The sequence below is a fragment of the Myiozetetes cayanensis genome, unplaced genomic scaffold, assembly GCF_022539395.1.
Source record: "Myiozetetes cayanensis isolate MyiCay16 unplaced genomic scaffold, myiCay2020 scf1, whole genome shotgun sequence".
NCBI classification, from domain to species: Eukaryota; Metazoa; Chordata; class Aves; order Passeriformes; family Tyrannidae; genus Myiozetetes; species Myiozetetes cayanensis.
The window spans coordinates 49,079,822-49,097,707 of NW_026086604.1; positions in this window are offsets into that span (position 1 = coordinate 49,079,822).

The window sequence follows — 17,886 nt, forward strand, 5'->3', positions numbered from 1 at the left end:
CTTTCTACATGATGCTGTTCATTTATCATTAAGCTATGGTGAATGTAAATATTAGGAATTGCAAAGAGGTTATTGGAGCTGAGGTTTTTTTCTTCTTTCCCATTCCCTTTTCTTTTTTTCCTTTCTCTTTCCTTTTTTCATATTTTCCTCCCCTCCCCTCCCCTCCTCTCCTTTTTTCCCCATTGTAGTGTGTTATAAAAATTACTAATGTTTAAGCATATTCTTGCTTTTGTTATGTTGTTTGAGCATAAGATGGTAACCTTCATCTGGTCCTTTTCGGGATGTGCTTCAATACAACAATGCCATCAATTTTAGTTTGAATTTGTTCTACCCCAGGCTGGCTGGGCATGTTAGCACTAATCCAGGACATATGTAGCCAGGTTAATATATCTCAGCCCTCAGCAGGCCCAAGGTCAAGATGCAATTCAAAAGATAACCTAAAGTACTTAGTGTACTTCTATGAAATACCGTAATATCTATGGGTTCCAGGCATGGACCTGCAGTTCCCACTGTAGAGACTCTACAAAACAGAGAGAAGGCCCTTTCTCAAATCAGCACCAGATTAAAAGCATAAATATGAAAAGGATTTTTAGAGCAGTATTGAAAGCATAAGAGAGACATTTTGCATAGTTTTCAGGTTTTAGCCAGTGATTTTTCTTTACAATTTCCCAGACAGAGAGTAACAAAAGTATGGAATGGTCACTGACATCTTAATTTACACCCTGACTAGCAGAACAAGTTCCAGTCATAGCAGTAGCTCTAGCCTGAAAGCCCATTTTATTTATGGCTTATTTAGCTATTTTTATGTAGCTAATATATTACATTAATAAAAATAAAAGCTGATGTACATTTTGTACATATGCTTCACAGTATAGTGTGATAAATGCCAAGGTTTGCTGAATCTTTATTACTGTATTCATAGCTTCATCTTACTCAATAGCTGGGAAAGTTGTAAGAGCATCACTCCAAGTCTGGCCACTAATCTCAGAGTGGTGAGTGGTTTGTCTGTTTTTCTCATGTACTTTGTCTGCTTATTTGTTTGTTACCCATGGCAGTATAAATTCAGATATGATTAATGTTGGAGATTCTGGTATGATTAATGCTGGAGACTCCAGTACAATTAATGATGATTTGATAACCAGTGCAGAGGAAAAGAGCAGCATTGTGAATAAACTAAGAGAAATCACCCTCACTGAGAAAATACATATTTGAATTCCTTACAGACCTACATCAAACACAGTGAATCTGCATTGTGTATTAGATTCTCAATCTTATTTGATATGTGGTAGAATCAGAGGCAACTTTTCGTTGTGTAGCAAGCCTGGGTCTAGATAATCCACTGAGAGAGAATGGCAATTTGCGTGTCTGGTCTTCTTTCAAAATTAATTATAGCATACATAAACACTACTGGGAACTGAAGGCAATACACAGCCATGAAATCTGGTGATTGAAAGGTAAAGGGAATGAATGCTTTCAGATGAACAAGGTTTTTCACAGAAAGAAAAAAAAAAGGTGTGGAACTGCCTCTTCAGTTTTTACTGTCATTCTCCATTAATAGATTTTTAATTTTTTAGCAATTAGTGACACTAACCACTTTATAAATATATGTATTTTTAATTGACATTTTGCAAAGGGCTTGAAACTAGAGGAGACTGAATGTGAATCTCTCCTGGGTCAGTTGTGGCATATTGCAGGAAGTCTGTGATGGTCACACCTGCAGGTTATGAACCATGTTTAGGGGCAGATGTCACTCAGTTTCTTTTAGATGCTCTGTTCATGACTTCTCAGATGGTTTAAAAAGAAACAGGAACCATTCAGCCATGTTATTTGCCTTCACTTTTGATTTGTTGATACAAGACAACTACAAATAACTGCAAAAAATTCTGTGTTTTTTGCGGACACAAAACCGCGTAGAGGCCAATCAAGAACACTTGCCAAACTACTTGCCTGGAAGGGAAGACCAGTGCAGTACTTCCCCCCAAAATTTGGAATTACTTCTTTTTTAAAATTAATTTTTTCCCATTGTTCTCCTTCCTGTTTCCTCATTGCTGTACAATGTAAGCTCTTTTAGATGGGGGCCATCCCAAAGAAACTATGAGATATCTGTGTACAACTGTTTCACAATTAGAATCTTCATGTTTTTTTGTCTATTTGAAGGTCCACAGAAAATTATGGGAGCATGTATTTTGCAAGACAAGTTCATAAAATAGTTCATTTTATCATCAAGCCTCAGAAATAGTATTTAAGGTCACTGGGATGGCACTAGTCTATGAGAAATAATGACGAAGTATGTTGGACAGAGGGTTGAAAATGTATTTTATTACAAACTATATTAAAAGTACACTACATGCATGCCAAAACACTTGTAGTAACAGGAGAACGTTAGAATGCACCAATAACACATGGCTCCTGCTGTCTTTTTTTTCATCTTTTTTTTTCATCTAGGGCAGTAGGTGCTAGAGAGATTTTTAGTCTTGGTAATTTAAAATTGTAGACGCTCAAAAATAAACTTCGATACCAGCATTTTTGCAACTCTGTGTAAAGGTTTTTTCATCAAGGAGAATGATGCTCATGCATTGCTCATTGCAAGCCCAGACACCAGAGAGTTCTGGCAATATGAAAACAGCTCGATTAAGAAGTGATCAGGGAGGAGTGGTGAGCAGTTTGCCTCCTCCACATGGGGGTAGGACATCTAAGAAGTAGAGTTAGTCCACTCAGTCCATGAGCTGGGTTAGTCAACCACAAGGAGCCACCATTACACAGAGCCTGACTGTATTACAAATCTTCTACAACTTTAATTATATCAGTTTTTTCCCCTGTTTCTTGGAGATGTACCTGCTGCTTCCCGCATATCCTCAGGCTGCTGGGGAGCAGGGCTGTCTTTTCGTTACACAAAATGCACAATGTCAGCATCAGTTGAGGAAATTCCTGACTGGTCTTGTGACACACTGGAACAAAACAAGCAAGCATAATCACACTTAGAATAAATAATAGAATAAATAATAATATGACCTGCAGCAACCTGCATGAAAGCAGCCTATCAGTCAGGAGAATAAAACAGTGATTACATCCTTCCCTTTTAAGAGAAGATTTTCCTCAGACCAGCACTCACCACATACTTACATACTCTTGCCGTTTGGTAGGTATTTTGCCCTACATTATTAAAGGATTAACTTGGCATTTAATAAATTGAAGCTACCACAGTACCTTTTTCATATGCTGTCAAGAGAAAAATTTTTGACCTGTTTTTCTCTTTTGTCATTTCTCTTCCTCCATGACCTGCAATCAGCTTTTCACTCTACATTAGACATCTGATCATTACTGTGGAAAGACAACAAGCTAGTGTAGAGTACTCATCCAATAGAAATTTTTATCCAATAGAATTTAAATTTAATCCAATAGAATTTAAATTTAATCCAATAAAAGTTTTTACTGACTATTACCACATTTTGTCCCGATGAGCTGGGAATACCCTTAAAGCTCTATGCTTCATCGCTATCAATATGAGAGTGATACAAGATCTGCTTAAAACACGTGGTCGAATTTACCCAATATTTAATGGTACATCTTGAGAACATAAAGGAACTCAGAAAACAAACTAGGACTCTGTTGGAAGAACCCCTGCGTTGCCACCTTGTCACTTGTTTCTGCCAGGTCTTTTACAGCTTCTCTACAGAGAAGGGTGTTTAATGTAAAGTCAATAGCACATCTTAGAGCACATCTTAAATGTGCTAAGTACTGTTACTAACTAGCCTAGGTGTGAACAGCCTGTGGGTTTCTTGTGTGTGATAAGGGCTAAACCCTTTCCAGGCTTAGGGTAGCACAAAAGTGAATTGTAGAGTTCTTTGAGCTTCGCTGCGCTCTGGACCCAAGAGCCTGGGTCAGCATGCTGATATACTTTCTCTTCAGTCACACTTAAACTGTGTTTTGAATTATTCTAATTGTCAAAAGGAGCACAGGATATTTTCATAAATAACAGTGAATTTTGCCCTGAAGTTGTAGAATGGTGATTTAACAGTGATCAGTAGGTGTTAAGTCCTAAAAGTAGACAGTAAAAAAAGCTCCTTTTCAGAACCAGAACCTGAACTCTTTAATTATACTACACTTAGGGACTCAGATTGTAGGCCGTTGATTATTAAATATCATTCATTGCACTTTACATGGAGGACTTGATTGCTGTTCTTTTGGTATAGATGACACACTTTGTACATCTGCTTTGATTTTGAATGCTACTGTTGCAACATTCAGTTATTTTAATCAAATGCCTGATGTTACAGTAATCGTTCTCAACCAGATTTGTAACTTTAAGGCTTCAAATTTTATAATTCAAATAAAGTACGACTTGCTCAATTGCTTTCTTGCATTGATACAAGTGGGCTAAATTTACAGAATGAAGTAGATCTACTAGAAACATGGTTTTGCCTAAACCAGGGAATATTCACAGCAGAAATTTTCTTTTCTTTACTATAGGAAACATTACCATGGAAGAGTGAAGCAGAATAAATGAAAAAGAATTAGTAGCATCATGTCTGCTAGTTGTTATTTTGCTTTCATTACTGCACAACTCTCTTTCTTTAAATTTAAAGAGAAAAGGCAAGGCTGCCTTTTAATTGTGCAGGATATAATGATGTTGCTTGCACTGGTCTTTTCAGCGCTCCCGCTGGGGCAGGTTATGACCTAGTTAATCTATATATCTGAAGAAAAAAGAATTGACTTGCTATAAAGTTTCACCAGAGATACTGAAAGGAAAATCTGGCCTGGAGGTGCTGGGGGATTATGCATGTGAATAAAGCAACAAGGCTTCAGCCCCAAATGTCAGGCACTAACTGTATTGTTTATGTAGCAAGGTAGGAGCTTTGGAAGCTCCTGTAGGCTTGAGTGTTCATGAAAAACACAGACATTCCAGGCAGGAGAAAATGCATGCCTCATCTTGTGATGCAGAACATAGCTGATTTACAGTCTGTTCTGTATTCCTAGTTATTTTTAGAGGGTTATTTGGTTAAGTTTTGTTTATAGATATTTATAGTGCAGATAAGGTAATTGTGCCCTAAAGCACTCAAAGAGACAACTTGAAATGATATTTGGTCTTCCTGAAATTTATTTGGGATTACATTTGGCTATTGAACAGAAGGATGGGAAGGGCCTTTTCATATTCTTTTTCCTCCTTGCTTGTTTTAATATTTTGGGTGTGAAATGAAGCTTGTCTTGTAAGCTGGTTAAAAAGCCTCAATACCTCCATTTATTATGCATTCTTTTTTTTGGTGAATGCTTATTATTCATGCATAGCCAGGAGTATGAGTATCACAGATGCATTAAGAACTGTTTATTTAACTAACCAATCAGAACGGAAGAAAATATTATACAGATATTTTGAAGTAGTATCTGTAGGTATAAATCAGTTCATGGCAAAACAAGTAACTGACTGTATCAGAGTTTCTGATAAGGTCTCAACCAGTTGGAGCACTTACATTCTTCGTTACTTTTGCTGTTCCTAGGTGTTCCCATCACAAAAGGCTGTGTCAGCTCCTGTCTCAAATATAACATATTCCATCTCAAGTGGGTGGAATTTATCTCACCTAACTTTGGAAAGCTATGACATGCCTATATCACTTCTAGAGTCATGACAGATCTGGTCTTCTGCTGGAGTGGCAGTTTGAGGGGAGCGGTTTTCTGTAATTACCTGTTTCCTCCTAGTGATTGTAGAAGAACTTGAAGTTTAGTTTTTCATGTTGCAGATTTTCATACTGCAGACTTTTCCTTCTGCTTACCTGTACTGTTTACATGACTTCCTCTAGAGCATTTTTACATTAACATCATGAGAGTTCAGCAAAGTACTATATCTCAGGGTCTTGTTCGATATCTTTCTATTCTTCATCTCATAATGCTTTCTACATCATAATATCTAGCTATTTACACCCTTCAATGACTTCATGCATCTCTTCTCACTTATGGATTCTTGACGGAATTCTGCATCTGTTTTTTAGATTGGCTACCTTTTCCCTCTGTAGTCAGAAATTTAATTTAGTCCTGATTAGAAATTCGGCTGATGGGTGTACTGAAGTGTAGGCAAAATTTTTTTTGAGAGAAGAATGGATGAGATAAACACTTCAGGAGAATGACAGATTGTTGCATTTCCCTGAGCAAATTTCAGCAAGACTCCTTAGTGGATCACATTGTAAGTGGTGGATTTAATAATAAGAAAAAGTTGCAGAACATTTTGGTGTGGAAAGACATATCCTTGAAGTTGTATGATGAGCCCCTTTAGCCTAAATACCAGAATGAGAGGTGCTTCTCTTACAGGGAAAAGTGATTTGACTGCACTCTGAAACCCTGTTATCCTAATTTACTTGTTGCTCAGTAGGCACTATGCCTGAGGTTGGGAAAGTCATGAAGGAGGTCATAGATAACCATCTGTGTAAGATTAAGCATGTCCTTATTCAAAAGACTGTCATCCTGGAAGTGTTTCATAGAGAAATCTGAAGCAGTTATTATTCTGAACTGAGTTAGAAGCAGTACCAAATGTGAGGTGTGGCTTGTGGGCACTTACTTTCTGGCATTCCTGACATTATCCCAGTTATTCATCCACTCAGAGTCCCCATTCCATCACTAGCCATAGGCTGCTGAGTTTGCCAGAGTTAGTTTGTTTACTATAAAACTGTAAAAAAAGGTGCATAAGGTTCATTTTAGTAATATAGGTGCAGACGCTGTTGTTTTTTCTTGATTGGCTTAAGCAACATACTGGGGACTCAAATACCTGCAGGATTATGAAATGCTTACAATATGATGGTTAACTGAGTAGTAAAAATAAAATATCCTAAAAGATCAAATGTGACCAGCTTTTTATTCATGATGTATTACAGGACTCATCAAGTAGGAGACAAGCCATACTCTCCTCATCTGAAAGGCAGCATAACACGCTGAAAATGACCTCTGGGTGACTAAACTTCAAGTGATGGCTCTAAATTCAAAGACTGGTGAATGAAAGCTTAAATCTTAACTACCTTAACTTTAGATTTTGGTGTGACTCTATGTATACTCTTTCTCAGCAGGAAGGTAGAAAATATCAACTTCAGTTAATTGCATTTTGAAAAGAATTTGTTACTTTGCTTAAAGGAGAACTCATCTCTTGGGATGTCATGGTGACAAGATCTTCATCTGAGCACCACTACCTGTCTCCCAAAGACAGGCTGGTTCCCAAGGCTCCCATGACTGCACCTTTCCTAGAGGTGCCCCATAACACAGTGGGTAATGCTGGCTTGCAGAAAGCATGAGTATTTTATCTCTGTATGTTAAGAAAAGATGCTATTCCTCATTCTGTATTTAGAGATAAAACCCTGGCTTGCTTTCTTGTTCCTCTGTGGTTGATGCTTCTCTGTCTCAAATATAACATAGTAGAGAGCCTGAGGTTTTGGGTTTGGTTTGTGGTTGGTTTTCGGTGTTTTGCTTTGTTTTGTTTTCCATTTTCACTTTTTAAAAAGTTTATCACTACTAATGGTGGGAAAAGTCTTATTAAGAACATGAGACTTCAAATGGGATCAAGTAGAAAACTGATACATTGAGTTCAGTATTGTCTTTCTCATAGTACTCTGAAGAGTAAAACTGTGTTTTCCCTTCCCCTCCAAGTACTAAAATGGTAAAGAGTCAACAATGTGACAACAAGTGAACTAGCAAATGTTTGAAATTGCCAAAAAGACATGCTCCTCTAAACCTGTTAAATAAAGACTTTTTTTAACCAACTATTGCTTAATAATTTTTGGTTTGGGTAGCTTATTGCATCAATTGAATAACTATCCCTCCCCCATCCTAAAAATGCTCATGGAGCTGATCTGGATGCAAATTTACCCTGTCTCGCACATCGGCCTGTGAGTGACTAAGGCAAAGATGCTGAGGAATCGATACTATGATTTGAAGTCTGGGTGAAGTTACACCTAACAGCTCATAAACAGTTGGTTTTTCAATTGATTTAATTGAAATACAGAATAATGGAGCAAGGCTGATTTTGAATACACTTTCTGATGGATTCTGGAAATGGGAATGTACTAGTTCATTAAACAGCTGTGTTACGTGCCGATTAGGCTGTTTTGTTTCTTTATCGATGGAAGTCAAGACAAATGTCTTTCCTTTGTGTTATTTGAGAATAAAGGGATGCAAAAATACTATCTGAGCAAGGAAAACACATCAGAGAGTATTAAACTCTGTAGTGACAAGACACTGTGATGGATTTCTATCCTCCAGAGCTTTGTGTAGATATTTTATAGTTAGTGATAAAATAATGGGATGCTTAGCATTTATGGAAGGGCAGTCTGGGGAACCAGTGCAAGAGATAAGAAAATTCTTTTATCAACCTTTGACTAATTGATGTGAAAAAATTGGGGAATGGATTTTGTTCCTGTTCATACCTGTGTAAATCTTCAGTACTACCTCAGTAATGATCAAATTGATGTAACAGAAGGTGGCCTTTGCATTTCAGACAAGTGAATCTCAAAGCCTGTATGCTGTTAGTTTACTTCTTGTAACATCTTTTGTAATTTATTTTACCTAGAGGATAGCCTAAAATGTTGTATGTGGATCTACACACTACTCTAAACTCCTACCTAGGATGAAAGAAATTTAAATATGAAACAAAATGAACTGAGGTAATTTTAAGTGGACTGTTGACATATTAATGAATAATAGATGAAATGAACCTCTACGTGGGCGATAATCACCCCAAAGTGTTGAAACTCTGAGGTCAAATTTCTAGAAGAGATTAGAAGACAAAATGTATTGCTCCCATCTCACCATTCAAACCTGTAGATTGAATAAAGTCTGTCTACCCCTTAACACTGACAGGCCACATTCATCTGCAAGAAAGCCTGGGGTGATCCATTCTGTTATGAGACCCACAGTGTTGCACGATCCTGGTATACTACAGTCATCCTAAATCTTCTGGACTGTAGTATGGCAGGAGTTTCCTTTAAAATTGGCTCCACTGCTCTGTTGAAGTGTTGTCAGTGAAGCTGCAGATAGTTCACGACATGGGAAGTGACCAGTTTCTAGCTTGTTCTTCCAGTGACAATCTACTCATTTCAGTGCCTCAGCATGAAGAATTTCATATATAGATGTAATGAGGATATCATGGAACTGGCAGTTTCTAATCCCACTCTCACATTTGTCTAAAGCCGTAGCTGTTAGCTCTTACTCATAGAAAAATGTCCAGCATTTCATATGTATTTCATATGAAAAGAACTGCAGACATGAAGCAGAAGGCTGACTGGGCTTGCAACCTAATTTTCAGCAACTCTTAAACTGTCAAACTACAAAAAAACTACTAATAAACAGATATATGAAGCCTATAGGAAGCTGCCGTGAAGATGTTCTACATCCCTTTGTAAGACATAACTGGGATTTGTCTTGTAAACCAACTAGGGAAAACTAGTTTAATGTTTCAAGAGAAGTATCAAGGTGCTTTCTTAAAACGCTGTCTCAAAAAACAGAGAGCATGACCATATTTTTTCTTAATACTTTTCTCAATAATAATACTTTTTTAAGTCTGAGATTTAGAAATGGATTAAAGCGATCAGTTTGGAAAGTGGCTAAAGCTTCTATTGGGTAAATGTTTACATATTCTAAAAGCATAATTTGTAGCTCCAAAACACTTACTAGCTTAGCTAACCTCCTTTGAAGAAAATGTAACTGCTCCCTACGTTGCTGATAAACACAAGAGAGTCAAACTTCTTTTGAATCCATGAACCAAAACACTTGTTTGCAGCCTCCAACTTAAATATAAGCACCTATAACCATTTAATCAAGGGGATTTATACGGGGATTTATTGTTCAGTGGCTTTATACATATTTGTTTATGTGGGACAAGCAGAATGTGCCACAGAGTAGCATAAAATGAACAATTAAATCCAAGGGACACAGCCTGAATAAACACTGAAAGTGTGACCCTGAAATAAATGCAAGCCTACAGCACAGCCTTAGGAATAATATCAGTTGGAAAATGGTCTGGAAAGAAGGCTAAAGTGCTAGTTTCCTTCTTTCTAATACCTGTTTCATGCTTTCCAATATAATAGCTTGGGGTCAAAGAGGTGTCTGTTTATTCAAAGAGAAGACTTCTTATTTTGAGGAAAGAAAAACTCAAGAAGTGATATGGAGCCTTTAAGCTAACATACCCTCCTGAAGGTGCTGTAATAATGTGAGGTTTTATTACTGAATTTGGACCATTCACAATTACAAGCTTGATATTTACCTTATCTATCTTCTGTGGTTCTTTGTATCAACAGAACTGGTAAAACTCATTCATCTTCAGAAGGTGAGTGGAAGGTAATTACTGCCCCAGCTCTGAAATTATCCTTCCAACTTTTGCCTTGCTGTGGCTATTTGTCCTGAACACAACAGAGAACTTAATACATTATATTATTGCAAAAAATTGCTGGACCCACTTCTTAAAATTATGGGTGAGTCAAAATTAGGTGGTCTGCAACTGAGGTAAATATCATTTAATTTTTGAAAAACAAGTCATGACATGAACATTCAAGCTCAGAGCTTGAATAAAAGGCTATCTCCCAAGGCAAGACCTTTTAAATCCGAACAACTCTTACTGACAATGGATTTTAATAAGACAGACTCTTACTTGTGGAAACTAATAAACATGTAGCAACAGTGACCCTGCCATCCATATATTAGATATGACACGAACTGAGGTATGTGGGGGACTGGGTGCAAGGACAGTATGCCAGCCTCAAAATCTGTTTACTCTTCAATCCATTTATATTATTCTGTTTGGCTGTGACGACAAACCGGACCTTTGCACAGCTGAGTAAGTATTCTATGGGACTATTCCTTTATAACAAATTGTAACTCAGATTTTTTCCTTAGCTGAAAATGAGCAATTAATCATAGTTGCTATTTGTGACAGTATCTGTAACTCTGGAGAAACAAATCTTCATATTCAGAGATGCCTGGAGTTTGCTCAGACATATTAGCTGTTTCCACTTACATTTTTGACAATGCTGCCATCATTTTTTTCTCTTTTTTTTGTACGGTAAAGAGCACTGGGAATCCAATGGCTGTGAGGTGAGGCAAGTCATGAAGTCTGTGCTTTCAGAACTTACTGTAATAATGAAAAAACCAAACCCAACCCTTTTTTTTCTCTCCATGGTGTTACAAAGAGCTTGAAAATATGGTGAGAAATAGTCATGGAAGTGGGCACTTGCAGGTAAATGAAGTTTTTGATTTAATATAAATAATTGTTCTAACATTAAGCTCTCTTTGAAGACCTGAATCAAGCTATTGCCAATTTGGTAAGTACTTTTTGGGAGCTTGTTATTTTCTGTCAGAAATAAATTGAAAACAGGGGTGAGAAAAAGAGGTGTGCATCTTAGAAGAAATCTGGACAATAACTTTCTTTTGCCATCCTACTCAAATGCTTTTGAAAAGCACATTGGGGGTGAGCTTCAGTTTATAGAATAAAGACTTAGCTGGTATCCAGATGAAAAGAAAATGAAACAACTGTGTTTGATTCAGCTCTCACATACTTTAGTTGCACTCACAACTGCACTGTATCAAATATAAATTAACCTTGGTGGAAATGAAAGAAGGCTTAGACTCAAAGCTTGGCTGTTTTGGAACCCACCAGCAGATTAAGTTGCAATAAAAACCTGATGCTGAAATACTGGGAGCATAGAGCCCATTTTGTTTGAACTGATCTCTTTGTCAAAAAGCAGGAAGGCTCAAAGGCTGGTCTACACTCGTTCTCTTGACTTAGGCTCAGTTTTGTCACACTGAATAATACCTGAATTCTCTAATGCAGGGTCCTTGCCCACACTTAACTTGGCCCTGCTGCAAGTGAGGCTGGACCAGGTGCCTACCAGAGATCCCTTACAACTTCAGTTACACCTGTGAATTTTGGCAATTGTTTACAGGAGGAAAGGGTCAGAGTTTGATGCCAATTCTGATGTAATTTGTAGGTTTATTTTTATTGCATGAGGGAAGGAACAAACTTGTGCTTGTCTTTTTCTTTTTTTTTTTTTTCCTATTATTAACATGCATTGAGATGTGGAAGGTTTTATCTACCTTCACTTTTTGGCTGCTATATTTTAAAACTTTTGAATTTTCATTTGGTTAGAAGTAACATTTCTATTGTCAGCCAATATGTAACCATACCTAAATTATTATTTTTACTGCTTCAGTACTAAATTTGGCCTAACCCATTTAAGTCATTTTTAGAGACAGATTTGCATTTGAGCTGATTATGTGAATGCCAAGTTTCAGCCTACAATGACTGAAAACAGCTGAATAGTGAAATAGTGAGTGACACTGTTTATAAAGGAAACAGCTCCTGACCCTCAGTGACAGCTCTGTGGATATGATGATACAATCATCTGAGGATGTTAAGTCTTGTTCACAGTTATTACTACGTAGGTTCCTAATTTGTCGCCGCCCTCCATCATGAGAACATGTTCTGCAACTCACATTTTTAGAGTGCTGAATTTTATTTCTGTCTGTTTCCTCTGAGTGATATCTTGTGAAGGCCACAATATTTATAATATCACTTGCATCTATTTTCATATGGCTACATTCTGCCTTTGGGCACAGCCTTCAGACAGAGATGCTGCAATATGTTGTGCCACAGTAAGGGTAGCCACAGGAAATTACGTGCTTCAGACATTCCAGCAAAGCACATTTGTCCTTCTTTTTCCCTTTATCTAGCTAGGAAATTGCTCTTAGTCCATGTAGCAAGGAGTTTGGCGAGTCCTTAAATCAATTCACCTGTGCTGAGTCCATGTGTGTGTGTATATACGTATTGAGAGCATGTGGGACAGGCATCAGTGCCTTACAACAAATGTATTACTGGCGTGCTGTAGATGTATGTCACCCCTCCCTCCCTCTTTTTTTTTCAAATGTTCCATATTTCTTAATCACTCTCCTGTTTTACATGTTCTCATTTACCTACGTGGAAGTAAGTCTGAGTTCTGGAGAAGGCAGGTTCAAGTTCACATTCCCAGTCACCATGTTCCTCTCTGAATATCTCACACCATGCCTCTAATTTACAGGGAGTAAAAATGCCCAATTTTGTCTCAGGAATTCTGATGAAAACCTCTAGTCCTATCACGTTAGTCCAAAGGGTAAAGTGTGAATATCACCATAGTGTTTCATGGATTGCATAGTCTACAACTTTTCCTGAAGTACACCAATAGGAAAATATTTAGTATTTGGAACCTTTCCATCTTCCACTCAAAAAAACCCAAAAAAAGCAAGCAAGCAACCAACCAAAACACAAAACACCCAAATTCCAAAAAACGCCAAACTAAATAAAAAAACCCACAACCGAACAAGCAAAAAAAAACCCATAAAAAACTAAACCAAGCCAACAAACCACTCAGTAAAAGAAAACAGAAAAAGAAAAAAGAAAGAAGCATTTATATAATTTTAAAAGACTTCATATAAAAACTGCACCTATTTACCCATAACTCTGGGTGTGTAACATTTAGTCATGTTTGTCTGTGGAAGGAAGTAAGAAGCTATAAAGAAGGAAGAATCTCTGTTCCTTCTACAGTGTTAAGTGTAGATCTGGTACTCATCTTATGAAATAAAAGGGGGGGGAAGTTTTGGAGAAAATAACTAGCTTTAACCCATAGTTTTACCTATCATTTTATGTCCCTTTGGTTTTGGGATTCCCAACACAACATGCATTTATTTTTGAGGGACATCTCTCCTTTCCCCCTCTCCCCACCAAAAAAAAAAACCCCAACCAACCACAACAAAAAACCAGCAACAAACCCAAAACTTTAGAATATCTTTATATGTATGGTCTTTATTAATGGCTTCCTTTTCGTGTGTGTGTGTCTCAGTTCACAATCTTCAGTGCCACTTTATGGTTTACTGGGGTCATAGCAATTTTCTTGCAAAGAAATTTGTCAGTTATTGGCATCTGTACTCGAATGGGATGGAACAGTCTTAAGAGTACTTGAACAATTGGTTCTGCTGTAACTTTTACAAAGCCTTTGGTTTAGCCTTGTTAGACATTTTGTGCCTCAGATTTTATACACTATTTGAAGTGTCTCTTTATACATTATTCATGCTCCCATCAGCACAATATTGAATTTTGGCATCTTTCCAAGGACTGGTAACATTCAGTTCCAAAATGAGGCTGAAAAGGAAAGGAAGGGAGAAAAAGATCATATTTCTCATTTTTCTCTCAAATTTATCTGACCATTGACCTACTTTATTTTCTTGAATAGCATGAGAGATAAAAGTGGATTGATGAAATAATTTCTACAGATATCTGAGTGCAAGTGAAATTAAATGGAGGGAATACAATCTTAAAGAGACAGGGACAAACTCACCATTCTTATTATGCCAGCCAGGAGTAGTATAGAATTTATTGTAGTTTTCTTATATCAGAAACTAAACAGGTACATTTTGATTAGTAAACGGCTTATATAATCTTTCAAACACTAAGGCTTGGGCAGTGCTGCAAGGAGCAGATGAAATTTGAGAAGTTAATCATTTAGTAGTGGCACAGACCTTGTAAGCACAGCTTTATTACACTCCTTCAGTAACTTTAGCCTTAAGCCATGGATGCAGCAAACTCTGATCTTGATAGAAAGCTATCTTATTTTCAAGGATAAACCATGAAACAATGTTGATACCCCTGCCTTCCCTCCATGAGGACAAAATTTGCATGGCTTAGACTTTAGCAGTAGAGAATACCTATTCCTACAGCTTTAGCAGATATGATGCCACGGAGCACAGTATTCTTCTAGCTTTTGCTAACTCTAAAACAAAAGCCTCTCCATTGATATGATAATATTCATCAAAAAGTCCGTGGAAGGTAACAGATCTTGTTACAGTAGGTACAAAGTACCTTCATGCTACTGTCCTGATCTGTTCAATGTTTGAATTGCCTGCTATGGAAAAGAAACCCGTGACTTCTCATGACATTGAGCAAAATAACAATATGAAATAATTTCTTGGACTTCAGTTGATTGAGAAGCCAACTAACTGTGCACTGAAATCAAGAACTACATGGACAAAAGCAAAAATTATCAACCATTCTGATAACTGCTGTACCAGAGTCTGAGACAGTTAATCTCAGAGATGGCTGCTCAGTAAGGCATTTGGCTGGCCCAGTACTGCTTTCCAGTGCATAGGTCTCCTGTTTATCCACTGGAAGCAAGTATTTGTGAAATTGAAAATTGATCGTCTGGGATCATCAGAACTGGTGACTGTTACATTTATATTCATAAACTCGAATAAGTCCCATTCTGTATAGTGAGAACTATCATTGAAATGGACTGCAGAAAGAATCAACACAATTATAAATTGGGATTTTCTCTTAGCAATACTGACTTGAGATCAGAAGATAACTATTCTTGCTTCCAGAGCAGGAACCACTTGACAATTAAATTTTTAGGCACCTTCTGCTATATCAAAGAGACTGTGTAGAACACACAGGATAAAAATCTATGTCTCATCCTCACTGGGGATTATTTTCTCCGTTGCACTGAGAACTGACAAAGGAAGAGCAGCATACTGTAAAATTAAAGTTCCTACTATGACCAAACATGCCCTCAGGAGCAATGCCTTAGGCACTTAGATGGATGAATAGCTCTGAATATTCCATATGATCATCTTCTCATTCGCCACTAAACCAATGTGCAAGAGCCATGTTGACCAAGGCCTTCTGAATGCTTCTTTCTATGTGGTATTCATGATTTCGATGCTGTTGCCACTATTTTCAGAACATTTTTTAGTCTGCCTTTTTAACCTTCAAAATTTGTCTTTTTTTCCAGGCTCTTAGGGAAGACTGGGTTGAGAGATGAACAGCCTTCAGCTTATTTTTCCTCATAACTCTTGCATATTTATGTGCTGAATTGTGATGAGCTGTCCTTCCTACATTGCATATTACTGGGAATTTTAATTCATGAGATGGGATTCAGAGCAGAAAGGTGCTTCTGAAAGTTTTTATAGCTCTAAATAAATAAATGAGGCAGATAAGTTTTTGTCTTTTCATTTGGCTCTTCAGCAAGTGTGTTTCTTTCTCTGCTATTTCTTTTGTTGTTCTTCTGCAGGATCAAGCTATCCCAGTGATAGACACATGTGAATCAAAATAAATAAAATCATGGTCTTGGTATTCTCTCTTTTGAGAGAAGAATAGAACAGAACTGAGAAACTCACCTTTTTCATTTGTTTTCTTTGTGAGTCTCATACACAAATAGTTTCACCAGAATTATTTGAGCAATATTTCTGAGCTGTCCTCAGAATAACTGCTAGGAAGTGTTCCCTCCGGCTGCTGCACATCCTGCATTGTTCCTGTCATATGAGTAAGAGAAAGCCTCTTAAAAATATGTCACAGCAACAGGAGGTTTTACCTTTTGTTTTTTATCTTCCCCCATTCCCAAGCTGTTACAATTTTCACTAACCTCAAATATTTGCTTTTTGCAAAAACAAGAAATATTGTAGAGATGTTCAGAAAGTATGATCAGCTTAACCTTTCCAGTATAAATGCAATGTGCAATAAAGGCTTTAAATATCAGCTTAATAATCATGAGCCTTTCAGCTTGCTTTGATGTCTATGGATCTGATTCTGCAAAGACACCTTAACCTGGCACAGGATATCACATATATTTATAATCACATACTATTTATAAGGCCCTTGAGATGAACAAATTAGTTGATCAAATACTAGCCAAAAAATCTTATTAAATAACCAAAAATTTCAATGTAACATTATTAAATGCTTTAAAAGCTGTGGTGAAAACTGTATGACTTCTTTGGGTTTTCTCTTCTTTATGATTGTGTGCTGTAAACTCCCTTTCTCTTTTCCTTCCCTTTCCTTCATATTTCTATTCTGTCTCTGGAAAGGACAGGGGAAGAACATGAAAACTGATTATTTAATTTTCTATGTCTTTAAAAAATGACTTTTTTTTCTTTATTACAAAATCTTTTTAAATAAAAGTATAAAGTCTGTACAACTACTGTTACACAGACTTGTCAGGATTAATCCTTAAGATACTTGAGAGTAGAAGAAAAATTAGCTTTGACTAAGGCATTGGTCCATCTGAGCTCTTTGTGTAGTCTTGAGAATGTCATATTGTTTTCCTGATGCCTACATGCTAAAGGATACTTAGACTTCTGAGAACAGGGTTTGGGTGATACACAGCATATTCATGTTTGAAAAGATCTTCTGAGCTCCTGAGATGGAAAGATCTATAACAGCATCATATCATTATTCCTGAAGGTTATGTGCAGGTAAAAAAGGAGACAAATCTAGTAGATTAGAAAACAACTAGAATTTAAGGTCCGTTCCCTGAGTTGTTTACCCATAACATTGCTTCTCCTTTTTTCAATAATCACAAAACAATGAAAAGCTGATTCTATCACAGCAAAATTTGAGCTTCCATACCAAAGGATCTTTATTCACGTATTTTTGTCAGTAGAAAGTTAAGGAATATCATCAGCTGGGAGCACAGACTCACTGTGCTTCACACTGATGGAAGCCCACTGCAGTAGTTACATTTTTTTATGTCATGGGTAGGCTGCCATTGACAGGTCATTGTGTGGAGAAAAGCAGACTCTGCAAACTGCCATATACTTGTTCTTCTCAGAAACTGCAGTTCCACCCTAAACACCGAAATCCAATGCATGTCTGGTTATCCATCCAGCTTAATTCCTCTGAAAAAAATTAGGTTTTTTTTTTTCAGTATTTTCTACATCTTAATTGTCTTCAGAAAGAGGGGCACAGTTAGTTTCAAAACTTGTCTGCTGATGCATTGGGAAATGGTCAATATTTCTTTCATCACTTTTTTTTTTTTTTTTAATGAGCATGTGGAATGGGATGCAACATGACCAATAAATAGTTTCACTTAAGTATAGGCGGATCAATGGCTAATGTTG